Raw genomic sequence first — 27,252 nt, 5'->3', positions numbered from 1 at the left:
CAGAATAGGTAAACATATGGATACAGAAAGCAGATGAGTGGTTGTTTCAGGTTGAATGGGGGAATAGTGCATGGGGAAATGGAGACTGAGTACTAACAGATTCTAAGTTTCTTTTAGTGAAAAAGAAACTGTTCCAAAAGTCGATTATTAGATTACGATGATGGCTGCACAGGCTGTTAATACACTAAAAATCATTGAATTGTACATTTTAAATGGGTGAATCATATGCTATGAGAATTATGTCTCAATAAAGCCATTTTCAAAAGACTAGAACAGATAAATTGTGATTAATTTGCACATTAATTACTATACAGAAATGAGAACAGTTTGTACATGAAACATAGGTATATCTTACAAAGATGATGTTGAGCAAAAGAAGCAAGACACAGAGGAGCACATACTGTTTGATTCCATTTCCATAAATGCACTCATCTGTGCAATAGAATCAGAGATGGGGTTGCCTCTGGGAGGAGGGAGCAGATGGGCGAGGGCACAGAACAGGGCGGGCCTCTGACCCACTGCTGGAAATGCTCAGTTCCTTGATCTGGGTGCGGGTGACGTTGAGTGCACTCTGTGAAATTCATGGACCTGAGCCCTGCTGCTTTTGTATGGCTTTTCTACATGCATGTTATATTTCAAGAAAAAAAGATTTTAAAACACTCTACATGTCTTATCATTTATTGTGCACCCTAGTTCAGAGCTATGGTGAAGAAGCAGCCAACTGCACAAGATTTTCGGTTTGGCAACATGTCCTCTGTTGATTCAGCATAATATTTAAGAGCCACATGCAGAGCCTTTGAAAATGGCCTAGGTTTCTGGATCACAAAAGTGAACTGAACATTGCAACTGCTTTCTCTTTCCCCAAGTCCCCGTGGAATTAGCAGAAGGCATGTAATTTTGCTTAAAAATAAGAAGGGGAGACAGCACTGGGCCAGATATTTTGAGATATGGTATCTTGGGAAGCAGAACACAGATTAGATTGGATGGATGGAAAAGAAGAAAGAAAGCGTGCATCCACACCAGAGAGGTAAGGTGTGGATGCAATCCAAGGTGGCCCCAGAAGCGTCTCAAATTTACAGCCATGGAATGCAGATTGCGGAGTGATCCGTGGGCAGTCTTTGGGGTGATATGGGAAAGAATGGAGAACCACCTTGGGAGCAGCTGGGTTGACGAAGCCCAGTCCTGTGAGCTTCAGCTGTTCTGGTCGTCCACACCAGGTAGAGAGGGCTGGAGGGAAGGCAGCTCCCCTGGGTAGAGCCACGCCACCGATCGATCCTCCTTGACCCCTCAACTGGCGTTAAGCTCACGACTCAATGTGCAGGCTAAGGGGCTCAGAGGCCCCAGGAGGGGAGATGAGCGTGGCGGGGTGCCGGTTGGAAGTGCAGACTCTCAGGCCCCACCCAGGACCTACCAAATCAGCCTTCGTTTAACTCACTTGGGGGCCGTTGATATGCACTGGAAACATTGAGAAAGTTGTCTGCTAATACTTTCTAATCTTCTTGTTCGCATACATGTCAGTGATTCCTCTGTGTTCTTTTAGAATTGTAAGAGAAATTTCCCTCAAACCGCAGTGCTAAAAAAGTGGATTAACTCACTGTTTCTCGGTGTTCCCCAGAGATGCAGAACCAATAGGGTGCATCGAGAAAGAGATTTATTGTAAGGAATTTGCTCACACGGTTACAAAGGCAAGGCACAAGTTCTGGAGGGTGAGTGTCCAGTGTGTGTTTACTGAATTATGTGTCAGGAGCTGTGAAGAACATTGGGGGTGAAGGGGCAACAGTGAATATAATAAATCCCCAGAGTCTAGAGTTGATCCTGTGAGCAGTCCAAACCCATAACTGATGTGTTTTCCCATTGCTTTTGTTATCAGTGACCTAGAAAAATGGAGGATGATATCTGTAATTATGGAGAATCCCTCAGCGTTAATTCTTCTGCACTATGATTCTTTCTTTCACAGTCTCATCTCACTGTTTTCCTTTCTTTTCACTTCACTCTGATCTTTCATGTTTGTTTTTGGTCATTCCGTATATACACGTTTTTGTTATCTGCTGCACGTCTCTCTGGGGCGATGCGGCACAGTTGGCTACGATGAGAAGACGTGCAATGTACCTGCTGACCAAGGGAAACTGACGTGCGTGTGCCAGCACAGGGCTGGCCCTGGGAGGAGGGAGTTAGGGTGTGGTGGCTGAATAGGGACAAGGACTCCCCTCCCCTCACCGGTCCATCTCCCCCCAGGGGGGTGCTTTGTTATCCACTTCTGTTGCAGGACACCTGCCATTTTCCATTGGCATCCCCTTCTGATATGGGATGAATTAAGTCCCCCCCAAATGTATGTATTGAAGCCCTAACTCCCAAGGTAACTGTAATTGGAGATAGGGCCTTTAAGGAGGTGATTAAGGTTAATGAGGTCATGTGGGTAAAATGGACCCGGTTCTGTATATAGATTTCTTATTTTGACTCTGACAACAAACAAACAAACAAACAAACAGATTAAGAACCAGATCTAAAGCCAATATGGCTGATGTTTTTATAGGAAGAGGAAGAGACACCTGCAGGGTACATCCACAGAGTGAGGGCCATGTAAGGACACACGGAGAGGGCGGCCCTGCTGATACCTTGATCTTGGCCTTCAAGTCTCCAGAACTGTGAGCAATAAACTACTGTTATTAAAGCTGCACAGTCTGGCATTTTCTATAACAACGTAGAACCCCCAATGTCTCCCCTTAGCCCAGGACGGAAGCCAACCCTCCAGGTCCCTGCAGCAGCTCTTCTCTTGGTCTGGCTGAGTCGATCTGGTCATTTTCCCCTAGGACCAGTGAGCGGCATTTCTCGTGCACAAACCCACGGGCAAGTGAAGAGCTGGCAGAGAGGGTGTCTCTTGAAGGGGTGATACTTATCATCCACACTCATTTCCCTTGAGGCACAACAGCCTGGCTCACCCACAGGCTGTATTGCTAGCCCTCAGCATGTTTCCTTCACCTCAGCACATCATCAGCCCATGAGCACGGAAGCCGGGGAAGGTAAAGGTTTCTGCAAAGCCCTTCCTGCCTCTCTCCCCAAGGAGTATACCGTATGAGCTCTGGATCCAGTTGGGTCCACCTATGGGTGGACCTGTCTCTGCCTGTGGATGGACAGGTATACACGACACTTGTCAAGTGCCACCACTATGCGTGGTTGAGGTGAGGTCTGAGACAGAATTAGGCAACAGGTCCATCCGTCCCTTTTCCTCCACGTTAACCTGCCCAGTGACATCTCATGAGCCATGCTAGTTCATTTTGTTTGGCTCCTTCGTCTGAGTTCCTTTTTCCTGCTGCAGTGTTTCTCAAATCCATGGGGCTTTGGAATCCCCTGTGGCACTTGTTGAGGATCCCACCCCTAGACTTCCTGGCTTGGCAGGTGTGGGGTGGGGCCTGGAAACTTGCACGTCTAACAGATTCCTGGGTGATGCTACTGCGGTTGGCCAGGGGGAACCCTCTTTGAGAACTGCCACTATACTGTGACCCAGAGGGCAGGAGGGGCTTCTGGGTGATGGTTGACTTTGGGCCTGAAACTCCACACCGGAGAGGGTGGCGAGCTGCAGACCCAGGGGTTCGAGGAAGCTACTGCCAGGTGAAACCTCAGAGCCAGCCACGCCTCTGCAAACTATTTAGGCTCTGAGTCAAAGTTCAGGCCAATCGTGGGAAATGTGGTTTTCGGCAGCATTGCTGAAACCAAAAGCTTTGCCCCATTTCAAGTGTCGAAAGCCTACGCCAGGCACTGGCTCTGCTTCTTTTCTTCTGCGGGAGTCTCTGCTCTCCGTGTGTGAAAGTTTCAGCTGCTATAGTGTTTGGGGCTTGGCAGGGAGGGACATTCCACAGTAATGAGATGACAATGCCGAATCTGTGTATGTGGTGACTTCCTCCATCAGCCAAGCTCCGTGGAGTCTCCCTCTCCAGAAGACTGACATTCCTCCCCTCCAAGGCTCTGAGTCAGGAACCCCTTAGAGCAGCATCTTAAATGATGTTGTGCCCTCATACAGCCACATCTAGCCAAGACATGCCATGGCATCCATGAAAAAAAAAAGTCCTATGGGAAACATATTGCTGTCACAAAGCTCATGCATTTTCCTGTATTAGCGTAAGAGAATCCTTCAGGGATCCAGAGCCAGATAATTATAAAAGCAAAGTCATGAATAGTGACGATAGGATACAAATATATTACAGCCGTAGTTAATGACAGAAGATAGCAGAACAAATATATAGAAGAGCTGTACAAATTAGAAAGAACTCCATGAGACCAACAATCTGGGGCCATTCGACGGGAAATTTATTCTTTGCAATTTACTATCCCGGAGGGCACTACACGGCATGATCTAGTAGATGTAATGTTCTAAGTTCACCTAGATGGCCTGGAACTATAAGAAGACTCAGCAAGGTTTACTGTTCTTAATTTAGGAAGTCTGAGATAGGCATACCCCATGTTATTAAGATTTCTACAGAATGATGGAGGAACTATGGACTGGTGTTCAAAAGCCCAGACTCTGGACTGGATTTGAATGCTGGACTACTAGCTCTGCAGTCTTAGATAATTTATTGGATGTCTCTGGGCCCCCGTGTCCTCATCAGTAAAATGAGAATAATGATAGTCACCGTATTATGTAGTTATTAGGAAGACAAAGGTTTTAACGTATGTGAAGTTGTTAACATGGCCCACAGTATAATAGACTGTTTATCAGATAAATATTCTGGTGGCTGATGAAGTACTCTGTATTGTTTGTTAAATAAATAAATAAAAGATGGAATATTCGATATGTTATGCTTATAGTCATAAGATTTGGTCATGGAGAGGATTCCCATTGTGGGAAGGCTCCTTATTTTCTGATTCTGGTGGGTCAGTGAGATGACCTGGCTGTTCAAGCCTTAGAAAAAGGCATTCTAACAGTGGAGAAAACATGGGGGCATCAGAGTCCCAACACATTTAGGCCCCGATCCTGCCTGTGTCCGTTCTAGCAGATGACCTTGGGCAAGACCGTCAACCTCTCTGAACTCCAGTCTCTTCCTCTGTGGAAGAAGTATCCATGATTTATTTAAAGCACCTCCTAAAAGCTGAAACACTCACTAGGCCCTCCCTGGATGGTGGAGGCTCATGACTGTGAGTGCGGCCGGGAGAGCAGGGACCGGCAGCAGGTGCCCACGGAACTCAGGTGTGAACCCTACAAAGGCAAATGCCCACAAGTTACCTGGGCGGCCACTGCCCTGCCCTCCTCCTCCACCAGGTGCCGGCCATCTGCCCGGCAGCCTGAGCGTGTGTCGGTGTTGTTCCATGGGATCGGGGGCAGAGAAGACGATCATGAGAAGCCACCCAAACACCTGAGCTCTTGCCCCAGAGTGCGACTCAGGCGAGACACGTTCCCTTCCTAAGGCTCAGGTTTTCTGTCTGCAAAACACCAAGCCTGAAGCACCTTTTAGCTCCAAATCTGTTACAGTCCACACTGACGTCCTGCAGGGTTTTGACTAGGCCTGAATCATGCCGCCGTGAGCTGTCCCGTTCTCAGCTGGCTTTTCTGTTCCCTGGCACACGAGCCTTCGTCTGTAGCCCCTTGGTTTTCTGGCCATGTTGCTTATCTTCATAAGCCCTTGCCTTGAGAGGCCAGCACCTGGCCATACTGTCCTCCTTCTGTGCATGCCTCACCTCCTCTCGCCAATTGCCAGAATGCTAATCTTGAGGGGCAGTTTAAAAACTCAAAATACTTTCGAGAAGAAGGGAAAACTCGGGTATGACAAATCACATCTGACAAATATATTTCAAGAGGATACGTGAAAAGGAGGCCACGTGGTAGACAGAGAACGCCTTGGACTTGGGGATTTTAAGCCTTACTTCACAAGAGTCTGTATCTCACTTTCATCATCCGGGAAATGGGCACAAGTAAGAGCCATCCGGCAGAAGAGCCGTGAAGGGGAAGGTGCTAAGTCGTGGTTTCTAGTGCAATGCTTGGCACCAGACAGACTTGACGATTTTATCAGTTTCTCTCTATAAGTTTTTACTTTGCTTACATAGCAGTATAAATTAGAAGACAAAGCCAACTGTGGAACAACTCTTAAGGAGTTTTATAGTGAGGAGGCTGGGCAGAAGTGGCCAAGGGCCGGTCTTTACGGGTGTCCAGTAGGGCCTGGCCACACTGACTCCCTCCCCTTTTCAGGGAAGGTGGCGGGAACCGGGGAGAGGTGGGCTGGAGCCCTGGGCCCTGCACTTGGTAACTGAGGGATCTCGACCAGCTTTCCTGACATTGGAGAACCAGTCCCTGGCTCTTCGAGGGTGCTCATTTGCCCTTTCTGGGGTACCAACGAAGAGGTCACTGTGAATGTTCTGGAATAACGTCCGGCCCTCTGCCACGTTATTCTCACACAGAATACAGGTTTTCCTCGACATTTCAAGGTGTCCATTCTTTCCGTTGTTTTCAGTACAGCATTTGGGAGAAAAAGCGTAAGGAGTCATAGTTTTCTGCAGTCTTTTCCACAGATCTTCTTTTTTTCCATTTTAACAATCTCACTGACGTGATTTAATTTTCCCTTGCAAGCTAAGTTCGGGTCATGTCTAAACGCAGAATGTTTACACGCAGTCCCCTTTACTGGCACCTGCAGAGCTGCTGATATTTCAGGGAAAGTATTGCCTAACTTGAGGTTTTAACTTTTTGTCATCTAGTGAATCTTTCTTCACCATTCACAATGGGCCTTCTATGTCTCTGTCTTTTAATGTTTATTTATTTTTGAGAGAGAGAGAGAGAGAGAGAGAGAGACAGAGCATGAGCAGGGGGAGGGGCAGAAAGAGAGGGAGACACAGAATCTGAAGCAGGATCCAGGCTCTGAGCTGTCAGCACAGAGCTCAAGCCGGGGCTGGAACTTATGAACCGGGAGATGTGACCTGAGCTGAAGTCAGACGCTTTAACCGACTGAGCCACCAAGGTGCCCCTTTAAAAAAAAAAAAAAAATTTTTTTTTTTTTTGATGACAAATAGCTTTGAAGAAACCACAAATAACTTTGAGCAAACACAAACAGTCTGCAGATGTGAGACTCCACCTCCCCCAGCCGTAGCCAAGTTCACTTTTCATCTGTTTCTGCCCAAGTGTCTTAGCTTTGGCCTTGAACCTTGACACATCATTGGTGGTGTGCTTTTTGGGGAATTAATTTGAGATCTTGATGTTTCCCGCGTCGGAGAGTTGGGTGGGTTATGTAGCTCTCTGCTTGAGCCAATTAAAACAGTTACATGCCAACCCATCAAAGCTCAGTTTTCCTCTTGGCTAATCCGCCCTGCAAAGTATGAATTCCGTCGTTTGTTCATCCGGGAATCAGCTGATCCTTCCATTTAACAAAAACGCCAACCGACCGCCATAGCCGAGGCGCAGTGCCCAGCGACGCGCGAGCTGCAGAGTTAACAGCGAACGTTATACCGGGGCCACGTGCAAGGCGTTCCGAAGTGCAGGCCCTGCGTCGCACGATTAACTGACCACTTTTGCAGCCTTAACTTCCCCTCGGTGGTAGGGCCCCACCCGACTGAAATACAGTGCGGGTGCGTGCTCTTCTGGCTTTGAATTCTGCCCTTTTCATAGACCGGACTTCTCAGCCCTGGGCCCTTGGCCCTTGTCCTCCAGGCCAGTACAGCGTGGGCGATAGACAAAGACGCACCTATCCACGCTTCTGTGTGTGTGTGTGTATGTGTGTGTAGTGTGAGTGGGGGGGGGGGTATGTATGCGTAATGTGTCTGTGTGCAGTGTGTGCACGTACGTCTGTGTGAGTGTGTGGAGTGTGGCGACAGCCACCCTCATACCGGGGGGCGCACGACCGCGGACGGACGCGGCGACGCACACAGAGGGGCGGGGTCCGTTATGACCTGTGGTCAGAATGAGGGGGAACCCCTGGAGGGCGCACAGTGGGGACGCGCAGCGTGCATGGGGCCCCAGTCTCTGCGGAGGAAGATGCTCCTACGGGCAGGGCCGCTGCAGGGAGGGCCCAGGGCGCGGTTGGGGGTGGGGGGGGAGGGCCCCTGGGGGAGGAAGGCCTGGGGTGGGGGGAGGGCAGGCGCGCAGCCCCTCCGGGCCCACAGAGCCCTGGCTCCTGGGGAGCACCGGGGACCCCGCAGGGGTCCTCACAGGGGGCCAGGAGGCACCCCTGCCCTGAGTCCTGCCCTGAGCCCTGGCCCAGCGGCGCAGGCTGGCGATTGGCCTTATTTGGTAGCAAAGCCACCGGCCCCTGCTTGGCGGTCCCTCCTGAATTCCGTGGGGTCTGTGCTTCCTCACAAGCACAGGGCCTGTGCGGTTCCGAGTAAACAGCGCCCTGGCCTCGCAGCCAGGCCTGGCAAGTGACCAGACAACCCCGCCGACCAGGGCAAGGACTAATTTGGTAATGGGGCGCCCTGAGGAGTGACGTTTACTGGATCCCTCCTGGAGCTAACGCAGCGCAGCCTGCGGACCTGAGGAGGGGGCCTGGGACCCCGGAGAGGGGCCTGGGGATCTGGAGAGGGCTTTAGAGGACTGGGGCTGGGGACCTGGATTGGGTCCTGGGGACCTGGAAGGAGGCTGGGGACTTGGAGAGGGGGCTGGGGACCTGGAGAGGGGGCTGGGGACTTGAAGAGGAGACTGGGGCTGGAGAGGCAGATTGGGACAGGGCCCTGAGCCCCATTTCCTTGGGGAAGCAGGAGCCCTGCCTGGCCCTGCGTCTCCATCGCGGGGTGTCTGGGATTTCTCCATCACGATTCCCCAGTCCTGCCCGCCCTCCATCCCTAACCCTGCTCACTCGGCCTCAGCAGGCCGGAGACGCCGTGGTGTGTGAGAGTCAGGAGAAAACTGAACTCGGCCTTGAAGTGAGCCGTGAAATTCCAGAATCCTTTGGTGGAAAGAAAACAGGTTCTGCCACCTTGGATAACACCAGGATTTAAACACATAATTCTCCCAGGTAGCAGCTAAATTCGATTCCTGGGGCCTGCTTGAAGAAAGATCTTGTTCTCAGATATTCGTCCTTCAATTTGGAGGTCACTGGACCTGTCAATTCTCTGTCACTGGGGGAATAGTAACGGCTTCAGGTTTTGTGAGCTGCGAGGTTTCTGTTGTAGCCATTCAGCTTTGCCCCGTGGTGCAAAGGCAACCACAGAATATGTGCAGAGCAGTTGGAGAATCTGTGTTCCCATAAGACTTCGTTTATAAAAGCTGTCCCCCAGCTGGATGTGGCCTGTGACTGTGATTTGCCCACCCCTGTTTTCATTCCTCGTCAAATGTCGAGTGAATGCCTACATTTTCTAGGTCCTACAGAGACAGCAAGGACTTCAGACACAGAATCCTTGCCTCGGTAGAGTGCATGTTTATGGGGAAGAGAAACAAAAACTCCTAAATAATCAGGCAATCAATGACAGGCTGTGAGGTGTGCTATAAAGAAAAACAGAGCTGGGTAAGTGAGTCTTAACATTTATCCGGGCTCTTTCTCTTTAAATTTCAATCTCACATTCAACCCCGTGAGGACAGGGACCTGGAACATCTAATTTGTTTTTCTGTCCCCTGCACCTAGTGTGGTATTTGCTCATGATCACTTCCATATGTCAATATATACATTTACATATATATGTATATGTACACACGCAAGTGGAAGAAATACAACACATGAACAAAAACAAAACAAAATACAGTACTTAAGGATGAACTTGGGATAGATGGTCCCTGCGACAAGAAAATTTTAAAATGTGTCTGAGGGTCAGAAAAATACAAGAATGTGACAAATGGAAATATTATGTTTTTTATTAAGAAGGCTCATCATTATAAATACATTAAAATTCCCAAGGACACATAGTATATGTAATAAAAATCCCTTCTATTGTTTTAAAGGGAGGTAATTTTAGTTTGAAAAGGGACTCTTACGCTTTCCTTTTCGGCGGTCTCATAATAAAGGGGGCTCTAACAAAGACACAGAGCCCACTTTCCATCAGTACTGTGAACCTGATGGAAAAACAGGAGAACAGAGAAGTTCATACCTCTGCCTGTGATTAGATTAGATTTTTATGATTATTATTTTTCTCTTTTTAAAGTTTATTTAAATTCAAGTTAGTTAGCATACAGTGTAGGGTTGCTCTCAGGAGTAGAACCCCATGATTTATCGTTTACGTATCACACCCAGTGCTCATAACCAGTGTCCTCCTTAATGCCCAGCACCCACTTAGCCCATATCCCCACCTGCCTCCCCTCCAGCAACCCTCAGTTTGTTCTCTGTATTTAAGAGTCTCATATGGTTTGCTTCCCTCTCTTCTTATCTTGTGTTTCCTTCCCTTCCCCTATGTTCATCTATGGCATTTCTTAAATCCCACGTATGAGTGAAATCGTATGTTTGTCTTTCTCTGACTGACTTGTATTGTTTAGCATAATACCCTCAAGTTCCATCCACACAGTTGCAAATGGAAAGATTTCCTTCTTTTTGATTGCCGAGTATACTCCATTGTATATACAGACCACATCTTCTTTATCCATTCATCCATCGATGGACATCCAGGCTCTTTCCATAATTTGGTTGTTGTTGATAGTGCTGCTATAAACATGGGGGTGACTGTGCCCCTTCGAATCAGCATTTTTGTATCCTTTGGATAAATACCTGGTAGTGCAATTGCTGAGTCATAGGGTAGCTCAATTTTTAATTTCTTGAGGAACCTCCATCCTGCTTTCCAGAGTGGCTTCACCAGTTTGCATTCCCACCAGCAGTGCAAAAGTTTCCCCTTTCTCTGCATCCTCACCAACATTGTTGCTTGAGCTGTTAATTTTAGCCATTCTGACAGGTGTGAGGTGGTATCTCATGGTTTTGATTTGTATTTCCCTGATTGTGAGTGATTTGAGAATCTTGTCATGTGTCTATTAGCCATTTGGATGTTTTTCTTTGGAAAAGTGTGTATTCATTCATCCATTTCTTCACTGGATTATTTGTTTTTTGGGTGTTGAATTTGATAAGTTCTTTCTAGATTTTGGATACTAACCCTTTATCCGATAGGTCATTTGCAAATATCTTCTCCCATTTTATTGGTTGCCTTTTAGTTTTGTTGATTGTTTCCTTCACCGTGTGGAAGCTTTTTATCTTCATGAGGTCCCAATAGTTCATTTTTGCTTTTATTTCCCTTGCCTCTGGAGACATGTCTAGTAAGAAATTGCTGTGGCTGAGGTCAAAGAGGTTGTTGCCTGTCTTCTGTAGTATTTTGATGGTTTTCTGTCTCACATTAGGTCTTTCATCCATTTTGAGTTTATTTTTGTGTCTGGTGTAAGAAAGTCGTCCAGGTTCATTCTTCTGCATGTCGCTGTCCAGTTTTCCCAGCACCATTTGCAGAAAAGACTGTCTTTATTCCATGGAATATTCTTTCCTGCTTTGTCAAAGATGAGTTGGCCATATGTTTGTGGGTCCATTTCTGGATTCTCTATTCTGTTCCATTGATCTATGTGTCTGTTTTTGTACCAGTACCATACTGTCTTAATGATTACAGCTTTATAATACAGGTTAAAGTCCAGAATTATGATGCCTCTGGCTTTGGTTTTCTTTTACATTACTTTGGCTATTTGGGGTCTTTTCTGGTTCCATACAGATTTTAGGATTGTAAAAAGTTTATCTCTGTGAAGAATGCTGGTGTTATTTTTGATTGGGATTGCATTGAATGTGTATATTGCTTTGGGTAGTATTGATATTTTAACAATATTTGTTCTTCCAATCCATAAGCATGGAATGTTTTTCCATTTCTTCGTGTTTTCTTCAGTTTCTTTCATAAGCTTTCCATAGTTTTCAACACGCAGATCTTTTACCTCTTTGGTTAGGTTTATTCCTAGGAATCTTATGTTTTTTGGTGTAGTTGTAAATGGGATCAATTCCTTGATTTCTCTTTCTGCTGCTGAATTATTGGTGTATAGAAATGCAACCGATTTTTGTATGTTGAATTTGTATCCTGCAACTTTGCTGAATTCACCTATCATTTCTAGTAGTTTTTTGGTGGAGTCTTTCAGGTTTTCTATGTAGAGTATCATGTCATCTGCAAAGAGTGAAAAGTTTGACTTCTTCCTTGCCAATTTGTGTGCCTTTTATTTCTTTTTGTTATCTGATTGCTGATTGCTATTATCACTATTATTATTTTCATTAGAGAAGAAAGTAACTACCTTCATCTATGAAGAATGGTATAGAAATTCAAAATAAAATTTCATTGAATGCAATCTGGTGCTGCATTAAAATGATCAGATAGGGTGTATCTGAGTAACACATTGATGGCTTAATGTCAAAGTATCTATCAGCATGATATGACATATGAATGATTTGAGGGGAAAATACGCCATTTTAATATATGAAGAAATGATTTAGGAAATTCACTAAGCATTCTAGATTTTTTTAAATTCTTGAGAAGTTGGATGCAAAATGCAAGTTCTTTTTTACTACAAAAAGGCATCTATCACAAATCTATAGTAAACATCATACTTACTGGTAAATTATGGAATAATTTACATTAAATTTAGGAAAAGATAAAAATTCTCATTATCACCAAACCTTATTCTTCAACATTTTCTTCAAGTACCAGAAAATGAGCTACAATAACAACAACAAAAGAAATAAAACAGCTTATAAGAATTGGCAGTATACTAACAAAATTCTTATTTGCAGATACAGTTGTCTACATACAAAATTCATGAAAATCTAAAAACAAACTATGAGAATTATTGAGTTTAGCAAAGTTACTAGGTATGTTAGTATCGTATGAAAAAGGATGTAATTTCCTTCCCGGTAAAGACAAAGACGATGTAAAAACAACCACCACCACCACCACCACAACACTAATCATAACAGTGACAAAACTGTAAGATACATGGGACTCAATCTAATTGATTATCTTATGAAAAATATTTTTATAAAAATTATGGATAAAAAGCACTTCAGTTCTAGAAATGGCAGGTAAGGTAATCAAAACAAAGCCTCTCCTAGTGGACAGCAATTGCAAAAAATGCTGGATTAAATGTGAGAAAATTCTGAAAACATCAAAGAACTAGTAACATAGTAAGAACTGGGCTAAAATCTAAGGGTAGATGACAGCTTGATGAGGTGAATCTTACACTAAAATAGGCTTCTCCTTGAAGGTGTTTGTAATCAAGAAGACACATCTTCAATTAATGTCTAGTGTTTGCCCAGTGCCCACCCATGTTTTTTTTTTTTTTTTTTTTTAAACATTTTTTTTTTTTTTCAACGTTTATTTATTTTTGGTACAGAGAGAGACAGAGCATGAACAGGGGAGGGGCAGAGAGAGAGGGAGACACAGAATCGGAAACAGGCTCCAGGCTCCGAGCCATCAGCCCAGAGCCCGACGCGGGGCTCAAACTCACAGACCGCGAGATCGTGACCCGGCTGAAGTCGGACGCTTAACCGACTGCGCCACCCAGGCGCCCCCCCACCCATGTTTTAAGCTGGGCTTCAAAGTGGCTTCAAACACATTAAGTATGAATCTGAAGTTAATCGTGTGGCTTCCAGCCCGCCCTGTATCTCCTGGGTCTCCCAGAAGATCCCAAACCTTGAATTTGGAATTAAAGCGATCCTAGAACGTTTCTCCCATAGCCATAGAAAAGAAAGGAAGATCTTCTGTTAAGAAATATTTGATTTTTGGGGCACCTGGGTGGCTCAGTTGGGTAAGCATCTGACTCTTGATTTAGGCTCAGGTCGTGATCTCATGGCCCGTGGGCTCGAGCCTCATGTTGGGCTTTGCGTTGACACTATGGAACCTGCTTGGAATTATCTCTCTCAGTCTCTCTCAGCCTCCCCGCCTCTCAAAATAAATAAACATTAAAAAAATACCCGATTTTCATATACCTCATGTTATTCCTAGAAATAATCTTAAATATTACGATCAGCATACAAAAGTGAACAGGCACCCCACAAAACAAGGTGTAAATGAATGAGAATGTGAGAAAAGAGCACAGAAATACAGAGACACGTTCATTTCCAAACGTACACACCCTAAAGCAGTTATGCATCCTATACTTAAAGGTCTTTGTCTAAGAGCAAAGGAAATGATAACAGAATACTCTGATAAATTAGGGAGCATCATATACTTTGCAAACTGTTGAAGAAGCCGAAGGGCGGAATGATAAAAATTCTCCATCAAAACAAACAAGAAAGGAGATAAAGAAGCAGAGCACAATTAGGTCCCACAGAAAGAATGAAATAAACCGGTTCAATTAACCTAAAATATAAATGTAGTTGCATTAAAGCAGAAGGTTCTAAATTCTTCAATTAAAAGACAAAGATTATCTGAATGGATTAAAATAAAGTGAGTTATCTTACATACAAGTGCATTTAGTTACTTATTGCTGTGTAAAAATTACCCCAAACTCAGTAACTTAAAACCACACACTTTTGTCATCTAATAGTTTCTGTGGATCCGGACATAGTTTCTCTGGGTCCTTTGCATCAGGACCTCACAGGGCTGCAACCAAGATACTGACAGGGGCTACAGACTCTCTTCCAAAGGCATAGTTGAGTAAGGGTCTAGTTCCAAGCTCACTCATGTGGTGACTGGTGATATTCAGCTCATTCAGGGACGTTGACCTGGCCACCCTCAGGTTCTTGCCCATCCTTAGGGAAACTCACAACATGGCAGCTCGCTTATTGGAGCAAAGATGTGAACAGAGCCAGAAAGAGAGTTTGAGCAAGGGAGAAGTCAAATTCCTTTATAATGTAATAAGAGCCATGATATTCTATTGCTTTTGCTATATGTTATCTCTATATGTTTATTGCTGTATGTTATGAACGAACTAGTCAGTACTCACAGACTGAGGACGACCTGGGGTGTGAATTCCAGGAGATGGGGATCATCAGAGACAATACTGAAGGCTGCCTAACACAGCTTGGTGCTGTCTCTATCAGAGCTCTCTGCACTTTTAATTGCCTGCATGGCACTCGGATGGGTTGTTTGTGTATCTCCTCGTTGATTGTCTGTGTCCAGCCCCTTGGATGGTATCCATGAGTACAGAGGTTGCACCTGTTATTATAGTAGGCGATCAGTAATACTCACCGAATGTGGGAATAAACGGATGCGTGACCTGAAAACACCTGAAAAGTTGGCTGACCTTCCTGGAGAACCAGGTAGGCTCTTCTCCCTGGAGGAGATTGCAGAAACCAGGGCGCACTTTGACGGATGCAGAAGTAGTGGACCAGGGTGTCTCTGAGTTATCTTACAGCAGCTGTTCTTTCTGTTTCTGACCTCTGTCCTGGGGACAGCAGTTTAGAAAACGAAGGGGTAGCAGCTCATGATTATGCTGCACACGCTTATTCAATTGAAGTGATCTCATTTGTAACAGAGATTGCACGCTGAGCGAGAGCCCTAAGTGGCGCCTGCTGCTGTATCCTCCATGATATCCAGTGGAGGCTGTATCCTCCACTGTTCACCTGAACCCCAGGCGTCACGGATCATTCTCTGTAAATCTAACTTCTGCTTCCCTGGCCTTTCCCCTCATCATTTTTTCCTCTGTGCCTTCGACATGACTTGTCTTCCTCCTCCAACAGTTGAAATGTAATTATCCCTTGCTTCATGATCTCATGGTGCTCCATTTGTTCAACTCACATAAATTCTAGCCCAGGCTCTGATTTCCGCCGTCCTGCAAAAGACGGTATGAGGACAGCCTAAGCCCCCGTCTCAGAATCTACTTCTCCCTTACATTCTTTAGCTCTAGAAGGCCATAAAACTTGTACTGAAATGTCTATGCCCTGCAGCGTCCTCAGCCTGGACACACAGTAAATGAATTGGCAAAGTTAAAGATAATCCTCACCACCCTTTCTAGAACTTCTGTTTTCTGGACCATGTGCTGTCTTTCTGGTTGCTATTTCTTATCCCTCTCCCCAGAGCATCCTTGGACTATCAGCTAATGCAGAAAAAAAAGAAAAAAGAAAAAAAAAAACCCTCTTGACTTTGGTAGTGATTGTGAATTTCAGTCATAAACACGGGTATTTAGATAATAAAAATTTCTTTCAACATAGTCAAAGATGTTCAAAGCACATTGTTTTTACAGTCGAGTGGCTCTATGATGTTTATAACAAAAACAGCAGAGCAGATCCCCCCTCTTTCATTTTTTATTCCCACCTCAAAGAGCTGGCCATTCCAACCCTTCCAGCTGATTTTTCCTGTAGTAGTGACCCACAGATTTCTGTAAAGCAACCATATGCTTCTATGTTTTGATTTTTCCATTTTAGTTGTTACCTATTGACTTTGTAATATGCAAGATGAAGGGTAAGTTCACTGATAACTAACCCAATGCAGACATGAACGCTCACATGCACGTGTCCACAACCCCCTTCCCAAAATAGTGATGATTCTAGTGCATTATGATGATTATTTTCATACTTGCACATTTTGTTTTAATACTTTATCTCTTACCCATTTAGATTTCTAAGTAGCCATAAATAATGCATTCTACACCTCCCTAACTGGAGGGTAAATCTTAACATATTGAATTTCCTTTTATTTCCTGGAAGACATCCCTTAGTAGTATTCTGCTTTGCTCCCCAAATGAGCTAGACCTATGCCTTAGCTGTTCCAATGGGGATTCCCTGTATAATTACCCTGTAAATTTGCCTGTTCACTTTTTTTTCCCTTTGGGGTTAAATATTTCTTTCTTCATATCTGTCTCTTCCTCTTTTGTGGTTTAATTCCTCATTTATTTGAGTTCATCTTCCAACAAAGAGTGCATAGAAAGTAAAATGTTGATTTATCTTAAGACATCCTATACTTTTGCTTAATTGCTGGTTTGAATACAAATAGGATTCCAGGTGAACAATATTTTTTTCCCACAATAATTTTAAAAATGTTTCTCATTTTCTTCTAGCTTCTTCTGTTGCTGCTGGAAAGTTCTATTTCAGTTATGTCTTGCTGAGTAGGAAACGGTCCCAGATCTTGGTGCTTAAAACAACAATTTGTCATTCGGTATCATTTGGTATCATTTATCTTCTCTGGGTTGGCTGGCAGTTCTCTTGCTGGGCTTACATGGGCTACCTCATATGATGGCATCCAGTTGGGTCATAGCCTGGGGCTGGGGGATTTCCTCTCGTTGCAGTGCTTTGTCCTTAAGAGGGCTGGACTGGGCTGGCTTCATCACAAAGTGGCGGCCATATTCCAGAAAAGCAAGACCCCCCCCCAAAAAAAAATGGCAGCTTATTAAACATTTGCTTGCAACATTTTCACCGATGCCTGCCCATGGGTTAGAACAAGTTCTGTGGCCAAGCCTAGAGTGTTTGAGAGCCGATTATACAAGGGTATGGGCACTGGTAGGTTTAATTCACTGGGCACCATTGGTGTAACAGCCTGCAGCATCCGTCCTCCTGCCCCAATGATTCAACCCTCTCCATGGATTCAACACACTCATTCCCTAATAAGACCTCCACCACAAACTCATCAAGTCACAATAGTGAGTTTGAAGACCGTGTTCTCATGTCTACATCAGGCCCAGATGTGAAGTGACCTGTGTGGATGCTTCTGTCTTTGATCCAGAGCTTTGTGAGTTCAAAAGACATGCAATCTGCCTTTCACACACCTATACACATTGGTGATATGGGGACAAGATAACTGTGGCAAAACTCTGCATAGGAAAGGTAGGGACAGGAGGCACAGAGGGGTCACTGGTCCATAGCAATTCTGAAATCCAGCTCATCATCTCAAGGCCTATGTCTGGCAGCAGAGGGTCCTTCCTTGATTAGGGCCAATTATGCCTCTCAAAAGTAGTTCCCAGTTCATGATTTACATCCTCTGCAATTCTTCCTTCTGAAACATCTCTTCCTTCCTATAAGAAATAACCCACGTGTTTGTTCACCTGAGCAGTTTTCTGAGCCTCCTTCTTGGTTGTGGAAAGTCTGAGAATCTCAGAGGTATCTTTCTTTTTTGAATGATTTCTGCCCCTTTCAGTCCCTACTTGTACAACACCTTTGAAAACTTTGTGGGCTTTTGACCAAATCCGATCGTGACTTGGATCATGTTCCAAAAGCCATGCCCTTAATTCCATTTGAGTGAATGCTCTCCACTTTTGAGCCAAGCGTCCAGCTGCAGTGAAGCAATACTTTCAAGATTCTTCAGAAGTGCTTTCTCTTAGTTGAGAGAATCTACCAAGCTGGGTCTTAAAAGGGGTCTTCTGACCACACCCTTGATTTACTCTTTACCCTGAGGCCATTTCTTATTTTGAGAGCCTTGAGCCAGCTGGTGAGTCTGAAAATGTGTAACAGTTTTATTTTTCAGCCGAGCAAGTCTGGATTGGAGATTCTGCTTGCATACTGAGCAGTTCTCTCTTTAGCTCGTCTTCATCATCCCGTATCTTATCATCTGCAACTAACAGAAGCCAATTGGCACTTTCAATATTCTGCCTAGAAAATTTATCTGCATGCGTAGGTTAATTTGGTACATTTTTCTTTTTATTTTTCAAGTTAATGGAAATGGCGGGTTTGCCTCTTGTTTCCTTACAGCAGAGTATGGATCACCATCTCTTGAGCCTATACGATCAGTTTCTCGCTGGGCTTCCGGCCTCCACTGACAGTCACCTCACTGTCCTTCCGGCACCCCCCACGACTGTCCCGTGACAAAGGGAACACTCCTTTGTGAGTCTGTGTTATCGCAGGGTCCTGTTTCCACACCACTTTCCTGTTTTAGTTATTTACTGCTGCACGACACTCTAAAACACAGTAACGTACGACATTATGTAAAGCACCGTATACACCTGAGAAATAATATTTTCTTTATTATTTAAGAAGGCAGTTGATCTAAAGATATCACAACTTCTGCGTTCTGTGTGAAAGGCAGGAAAGAGAGTACACACCAAACTACTGACAATAGTCACCGATTTGGGGGAATGTGATTCCTGAGGTTCCCGTAAGAGGCTTTCAATGTGTTTCATCGCAAACAAAAGGCATGCTACAACAGAACTGGGGGGGGGGGGAGTATTTTATTTTAAAATGTGTTTTTAATTAGAGAGCCAATTGAAGATGCATTTATCTGGAATTTAGGGAAGGTGGGTTGGTTTTCCTTTGCTCCTGTGAGTGCATTTCAGTAACAAATAGGGGTTTAGGAGAACAGGTTCTCAACACCATCTCTGACACCAAGTGTGTGACCTTGGGCAAGCGACCTCATGGCTCCAGCCTGTGTTTGCATTTGCAATGTGGTAAGGTTAGGCCATCTGCTGTTCATCTTCTCCCCTAAACTTAACAGTCGATGACAGAATAATTTGAGCCTTTAAACAAATCTTTCCCATCTGGAAATTGGACTCAGCATAAAAAGAAGGCAATACTCATATTTGGGAAAACTCCCGAGACAGTTTTCCTAAAAAAAATCTGGAGTTTATTTTTTTTATAAAGTACCATAACACTTGCAAGCTTTTATTTACTAATAAGTTTGATCCTAAGATAAACTAATGGGGTAAATCACCTCCTTCAAACGTGTTGATCACCCCCCAGAGATTCATGTGATTCAGGTGATTAATCAAGCTTCTATTTAATTGCACGGAGGAGAGAATGTTAAATGTGCTGGGTGAGCGCTGCAGAAACCATTCACCTGATGGGCATGGACACAGTTTACACAAGACAATCTGTGTGTCTCTCTCTGATAATTTTATTTTTAGAGTAGGTGTGTGTGGACAGGCTAGAAAACATTCTCCAGAGCATAGTCTGTAGGGATTTAATTGAAAATCTCTCCACAGACATGAAAGTATAGAAAATCCTTTCTGCTGCAAAATGAATTCAACTTTCCAAATTGACAGTGTAATTTCTTTTTTAGTAGATGATTTACCAGATAATTATTGTTTATCGGACAGAAGACTCAAATTCAGAAGTGGAAAGACTCACACCACCTCTAAGACCTTATTAAACTTATCTTCAGTTTCAACAACCGCAGACAGAACAGGTTAAAGTCTCTTTTGGGCCACCCTACTTGAAAAATGTGTAATTTTGGTCAAATAACTTAGTTCCCCTGAGCTTTATCTTTATAGGCTGCTGAAGGAAAAAAAAAGAGATGATGAATATGAAGACACACTGTAAAGTATAAATTGCTATTAACATTTGAGGGCTTGTTTTCATTCATGATGCTATTATAAATTATTTTATTGAAAGCTTTTTAAAAGGATAATTTAAAAAGCTAGAACCAACGTTAAGCAAGTTTTATTATCCCATGTACACTGTTATTTTGGATAACTGATACTTATTAATATTATTTGTTTAATTTATGGAAGAGAGAAAGAAAGGGAGTGAGGGAGAGAGAGAGGACAGGGAGAAAGACTTGTTTCTTTTTATAAAATATGCTATATTGTAAATATTTTGTAATTGAGTGGTTAATGTGCCCAAACTTGACTTTAAGTGTATGTGTAATAGTCCTCTCCAAGTACCCGTATTTCCATTGGTTGCTCATTTAAATGTATTTCAAATTGTAAAAATTATAAATCATATAATATTAACACTTTTCATATACAAATTAGCATCGGTATCTGTGACTACTTTAGTAGGATTGGTTCCTAGAAGGTTCTGAAGTCACCTGGCCACTGGGCCACAATTACGAACTTGATACAAATTGGCAAATTATTTCCAGGAGATTTTGTACCAATCTGTGCTCTAACAGGTAGATTAAGAGAGTTCTTTTCATAACACGTGCTCCTCACCATTGCCATGTTTCCAAACATATTTCTCATTTGTAATAAGAAAACAGTATTTATTGGTTCGTCCTCATACGTTTTGTCATTTTAGCGCTGCACGGTCCGAAACAGTAGCTGCATGACTTAAATTAAGATGAACTGACGTTAAATACAATTAAAAACGCAGCTCCTCAGCTGCACTAGCTGAATCTCAAGGTCTCAGTGGCCACCTCGTGTTGGACAATGCAGACCTTTGCCAGCATTTCTGCTGCTAGAGAAGCTAGACTTTCTTTTCATATATTAATTAGTTACCAGCCATTCCCAATAAGAAAGAGAGATCACTCAAGCCTATTAAAGAAACACGTGTAAATTCAAGAATGTTTTGGTACATGATTTTTAAGCGGTGCTTCTCCCGCTCTCTCTGCCCTCCACACACCAGTCACTTCTGTCGTAAATCTTGCCATCATTTTCTGCCATGTTTTCTGTTTTGTGGCAACGCCCACAGCTTGCAGTCGGCCGTGTCTCCGCAGCTAGTTATGGTAGAGATTTGGTTTGACTCGTTTTAATCACAGGAATTAACTCAGTTTTCCCATCTGGAAATAGTGCACTCCAGTGTTCACTTTGATAGATCACTAAAATCTTTGTATGTTTCTTGGTTTTCGTACAGCTTACACATAGGTCTCGAGAAATTCACACCTAGATAGTTCATGTTTCTACTCTTATTCTCAGTGTGGTCATTTTTTAAGGCGTGTCTTCCAAAACCTTATTGCTGGTTTCTAAGAAAATTTCTCAGGTTTCTGTATCTACTTTGTATCTGGCTCTTTTGCTTAACTAACATACTGCATCTAATAGTTTTTTCAGTTGATTCTCTTGGGGTAGCCACAGAATAATCTAAGCATAATCTTTGAGTTGTATTTTAGTGTAACTTGGTATATCTTAAAATATTTTGGCATATTTATGTACAATTTTTTAAAATTATAAATGGACTGTCTTCCTTTTTTTATTTCAAAGAGTTCTTAGTGTATTTGTTCTTGCCTTTTTTCATTCTGTAGGACATTCTGAGTCATTTACATTTTTATTTTTATTTTTTAAGTAGGCTCCACACCCAACACAGAGCCCAGTGTGGAGCCTTGAACTCGTGACACTGAGATCAAAACCTGAGCTGAGATCAAGAGTCGATGCTCGACCAATTGTTCCGTCCAGACACCCCTTAAAATTTTTTATTTGAAACTCTTATTAATTGTGGGGCACCTGGGTGGTTCAGTTGATTAATCATCCGACTTCGACTCAGGTCACGCTCCCACACTTTGTGAGCTCATGCTCTGAGTGTGCTAACGGCACAGAACCTGCTTTGGGTCCTCCGTCCCCCTCTCTCTACCCCTACCCTGCTTGCTCTCTCTCTTTCAAAAATAAATAGACATTAAAAAAAAAACTCTCACTAATAGTTCTGACATTTTTTTTTCCTTTGAAAGAATCATGTCGAAAAGATTTGATATAAATTTTAAGTGCTTTTTAAGAAATCTTTACCTGGTCACATAGGGGACAATTTAAAAATAGCTAAGGTGTTTTGGAAATAAACAGTATTTTTAAAGCATTTTATAATACAAAAAAAGAGAGAGAGAGAGATGCTTTCGGAGGGAAAAGCCCCCAGAAAAAAAATAGGGCATTTCCATAATTCATTGGAAGCGTAGATAGTTTTAGAGATCTGGTCAAAGGGCAAAATAGAAGCACAGAAGGCCGTCAGTGCCGTTTACAGAATTTCTTATTGTCAGGTTTTCACCTTTTTCCTTCTCGTTGGATGCCTAAACGAAGAGGGCAGAGTGGGTGCGGGGCGTTTACTCAACTGCATCCCGATTTGTTCCAGGAGCACAGGTGAACATGGTGGGGACCAGCTGCCCTGTGTCTGGGGGTTTTCCCAACTCCCCAGTTACAGCATTGAGGGCACAGCTGCCCCCTGTGATTCTCTTTGTCGCCCTTTCCTTGTCATGCCAGATCTCCCCAGCTGCCTTTGTGGGGAGAGCCCCCGCAGGTGCCCCCCTGGACCCACACCTGCCCCCTTGCACGGAGGGGTTGTGTGCCACAGTGGCTGCGTGTGCGGTAAGAGCCACCACCTGAGCGAGGTTGATCTCTCACTTTCCTGGCTTCCACGCTCCCAGTTGCTTAGATCAGCTTTCCCATCCAGGGGGCATCCACAGCCCCCAAACCCCCTGGGTACCCCTGCTTTCCAAGGTCCTGAAATGTTGATGGTGCCTGCACACTTCCACGGTCTCTCCACTCCCGCACCATGAAGTTTCTGGACTTACTGCTTTCCAAATAGCTTCAGATCCACTTTTCACTTTTAAGAAACCAAAACTTGAAATTCGGACGTTAGGTTGTTGGTTCAAAAACATAATACAGAATTCTGATCAATACGCGGGCTGAAGAAGAGACCTTGGACCTCTATTGAAGTGGTTGGTGGACATGTAAATTTGCATATTTTAAAGGTAAAATAAAAGATTAAACTTAACATAGTTTTAATCCCAGTGTTGAATTCTTATTTTTATGCTTTCTCAAATCTGGATAACAGCGTTTTTTGGGGTTTTGTAAAAGAAATTAGGTAGCCGTGCATATGTTTATGCTCTAGCTTATATTAAAGTTTTGGAATTAATCCTTCCTTGAATTTTGAAAAATATATATATATATATTTATTTTTGGGACAGAGAGAGACAGAGCATGAACGGGGGAGGAGCAGAGAGAGAGGGAGACACAGAATCGGAAACAGGCAGCAATTTTGACTTTAAAATTTTCCAGAAAGTGATCCATCCAATGGGATTGTAAAAGTAATGGGCATTTAACTCTTTTTTTTTTTTCCCTTTGGTGTCTGTTGTTACAGTACCTTTATGGCATCTAATCCCTTTCTTTTCATGTGTCATAGTTTTACTCTGTCATTGTTCATTATTTCAAATGATTGATTTAAAATTTTTTTTAATGTTTATTTATTTTTGAGAGAGAGAGACAGAGTGCAAGCAGGGGAGGGGCAGAGAGAGAAAGAGAGAGAAAGAATCTGAAACAGGCTCCAGGCTCTGAGCTGTCAGCACAGAGCCCGACGTGGGGCTTGAACCCACAAAACATGAGATCATGACCTGAGCTGAAGTTGAACGCTTAACCGACTGAGCCACCCAGGAGCCCCTCAAATGATTGATTCTTAAAATTTCTCATTCATATTGTTATTTACTATATTTGATAAGTTCTATTTGTTCCCTTTCCCTGTAGTTGCCTTTCTTATCTTTGTGATTTCTTAAAATCAATGTCTGGTGTGTCTGTTTATTATTACTTGATAAATAAAATATTTTAAGAGATGAATTTAACTCTGGATATAGCTTTGGCACCCCACATGTTGTAACAGGAGATATTTCCTTTTTCTCCTTCTTTTCTTTCTCCCCTCCCCTTTTCTTTTTTCTTTCTTTCTTTCTTTCTTTCTTTCTTTCTTTCTTTCTTTCTTTCTTGTTCACACTCTCATATCCCTTCTGCTTTCAGTAGAGCATATTTTATAGACTATATGATGTGCTTCTCATCCTTGGATGGGCCACTTCTCCCAGGTTTGCAGGTATTCTTGAGCTAACATACTTGGGTGCTGTTAGCTTCTGTCTTTCTAATGTGATCATAGGCTCTGACTGGCATGCACAGCACTCCCTTGATGTGTCCCAGGTACAAGGCAGGCATCTAGTGTTGTTTTGCTAGCTAGAGTCTGAATCTTCAAATTGGTCAGCTTCTCTGACCGTGGTAGTTAGAAGCAATCTACAGTTTTGGGAGAGGGCCAAGTTTTATAGAAAAAGCAACACAAGCTACACGAGCCCTTCCTTCCTCTGCCTAGTTTCTTAAATTAAAAAACAATTTTTTTGGAGGGCCAGCCTCCTAAGATATAAGACATCTCCATATGCGCTCTCTTAGCTTTGTACCATTCTGTGGGCCAAGAGTCCCTGATTTGGAACAGTGGTGAGCGGGAATGAAATACTGCGATATTTATTGTGTCCTGGGCCGTGTGCAGGTTGAACAAGCATGTGACTGGGTTTCTCAGATAGTACATTTACTGAGTAAGAGGATTTGGGTCTGTGTTTATCACAATTTGTTTCTTTATTTTCATGTTCTCGATTGTACCTTGGCTCATTTTACAGCAGCAGAAGTCCTGGGATCCCTGAGAATCCAGAGCAATGTACGTGTTCAAAAGTCCTTTCCTACCATTTTTGGAACCATCTGACTTGCTTTAACATGCAGCATAGAAGGTTAAACAGTTAAGCATATAGTTCTACATAGAATGTATGGTTAGGAGAAATACTGCCTATTCTTGGGTCTACTGTCCATTTTTATCTGCAGTGCACTGTGCTGGTACATTAATATATCTTTAATATATTTTAAAGGGGTTGGAAGAACATCATCTGCCGTGCTAAAGGCAAGTCTTACTTCATTTGCTAAGTAATATGAAGACTTTGTAGAAACCTCTATTGATTTGAAGTATGTGCTTTGTCAATATGTGACTCATTTCAACCTTACAGATAACTTCTAAATCCAGGATGGGAAGCAAGGAGGAATAGAAAAAAAAAATCATCATCCTTTTTTGTAGCACCTAAATTCATTGTATTTCCAAGTTTTAAAACTGTGCTGGCAGTTTCATTTGGTTGGCACAAAGGGTGAGGCTGGAGCGCCCTTGGCCTTCGGTCATGCTCCCAAATTTCATTTATTCAACAAATATTATTGTGCTCCAAGCCATGTACTCATCATTGAGGATAAAATCATGAAAAAGACATGCGGCTCCGGCCCTTTTAGGGTATGTGTTCTGGCGAAGGAAGGAAGGAAACGGTTTAGTGCACTGTTTAATGCAGCAACAACGTTAGTAAAAAACAGTCAGTTGCATAAAAGCATTAGCAAGTTGCATTAAGTACAGCGAATTTTAAAAGGTAGCTAAGTTTTAAAAAATAATGAACAGGAGCCTATCTTAGATGAACTGGTTAAAGAAGTCTTCTTCAAGAAAATAATATTTAGGGGTACCTAGGTGGTGGCTTAGTCGGTTGGGCGTCCAACTTCGGCTCGGATCGGGATCTCGCAGTCTGTGGGTTTGAGCCCCACATGAGGCTCTGTGCTGATGGCTCAGAGCCTGGAGCCTGCTTCGGATTCTGTGTCTCCCTGTCTCTCTGCCCCTCCCGCCCCCCACACACTCTGTCTGTCTCTGTCTCTCAAAAATAAACATGAAAAATTTTTTAAAAAGAAAATATTTAAACTGAGATCTAAACTATGAGAAGTAGTAATTAAATGAAAGGTAGACAGAAACCACTAAAGGTATGGGTAACAGCATTTATAAAGGCCAAGAGGAAGGAAATTAAAAAAAAAAAAACTCAATATATTTGAGGGTCAGAAAGACAGCACGTGTTGCAGGAGAGTTGTGACCAGATAAGAGTGTGGCAAGAGTTGGAGCAGCAAGACGGGCAGGGCTCAGGTCATGCCCAGCAGTGTCAGGCCATGGTAACGTGAGTAGGGAGAAGGGCGTGGCAAGAAGGGCAAGGAAACATTGAAGGGGTTTAAACAGTACCACTTCTCAGGACTTCCCTGATGCCTAGGAGCTCACAATTCCCACGTGTATCCTGAACACTTCATTAATTTCATATTTGTGAATCCAAATGTGCAAAATGATCTGGGGACACCTGGGTGGCTCAGTTGGTTAAGCATCCGACTCAGTTTCAGCTCAGGTCATGATCTCACGGTTCATGGGTTCAAGCCCCATGAACCCATCAGGCTTCATGCTAACAGTGTGGAGCCTGCTTGGGATTCTCTCTCTCTCTCTCTCTCTCTCTCTCTCCTTCTCTCTGCCCCTCCCCTACTTGCTCTTTCTCTCAAAATAAATAAATAAAACTTAAAAAAAAGATGGTAGAAAGTGGTATGGGTAACATAGAACAGAAATATCTTGGACACATAATTGAAAAACCTATATTTATATCAATTAAGAGTTGATGCAGTCGTCTAAGAGGATGAGAAGAGGAAAGAAGAGAAGATGGTTTTGAGACTGGAGAAGAAACTCCAAATCCCAGGGGTTTGGTAGAATGGAAGTACCTGCAAAGGAGATGTAAAAGAATGGGCAGAAGGCATGGAGTTTACTGGTGGCTGAGAGGAGAAGATTGAAAAGAACAACTGGGCAAGATGCCCCAACATTGGATTCAAGATTGAGAAAAGTAGAAGAAATGCAGACTGCATTGTAGAGAACTCTCAAGAAACATACAAGAGTAGAGAAATAATCCATTAGCTAAGAAATGCTATGAGGTCCAAGGATGATTTTTTTTTTCTGAAGATGAGAAGGTCTAGGACAGTGTCTGTCTACCAATTAGAGTAATGCCATAGAGATCAACGAGGTAGGAGAGAAAAGGAAACTACTGGAAGAAGAAGCCCTTGAAAAGGGGAATGGAGACAGAATTCAAGAGCAGGTAGGATTGGCCTTTGATACAGGCATGAACATGACTTCCTTTTGAATTGTTGGGCAGAGAGAAAAAGTCTATGCATGTATAGACAGGTCATTGGTTTAGAACTGGAAATATAAGCGTTTATGAGCCTGATGGTTCCTATTTTCAGTGAGTATGAGGGTACATGTGGGAAGATGATGGAGATTTCAGTAA

Source organism: Puma concolor, chromosome A3 (genome assembly GCF_028749965.1).
Source record: "Puma concolor isolate L17-30 chromosome A3, mPumCon1.1.hap2, whole genome shotgun sequence".
Taxonomy (NCBI): Eukaryota; Metazoa; Chordata; class Mammalia; order Carnivora; family Felidae; genus Puma; species Puma concolor.
Note: the sequence above shows the minus strand (reverse complement) of the source record.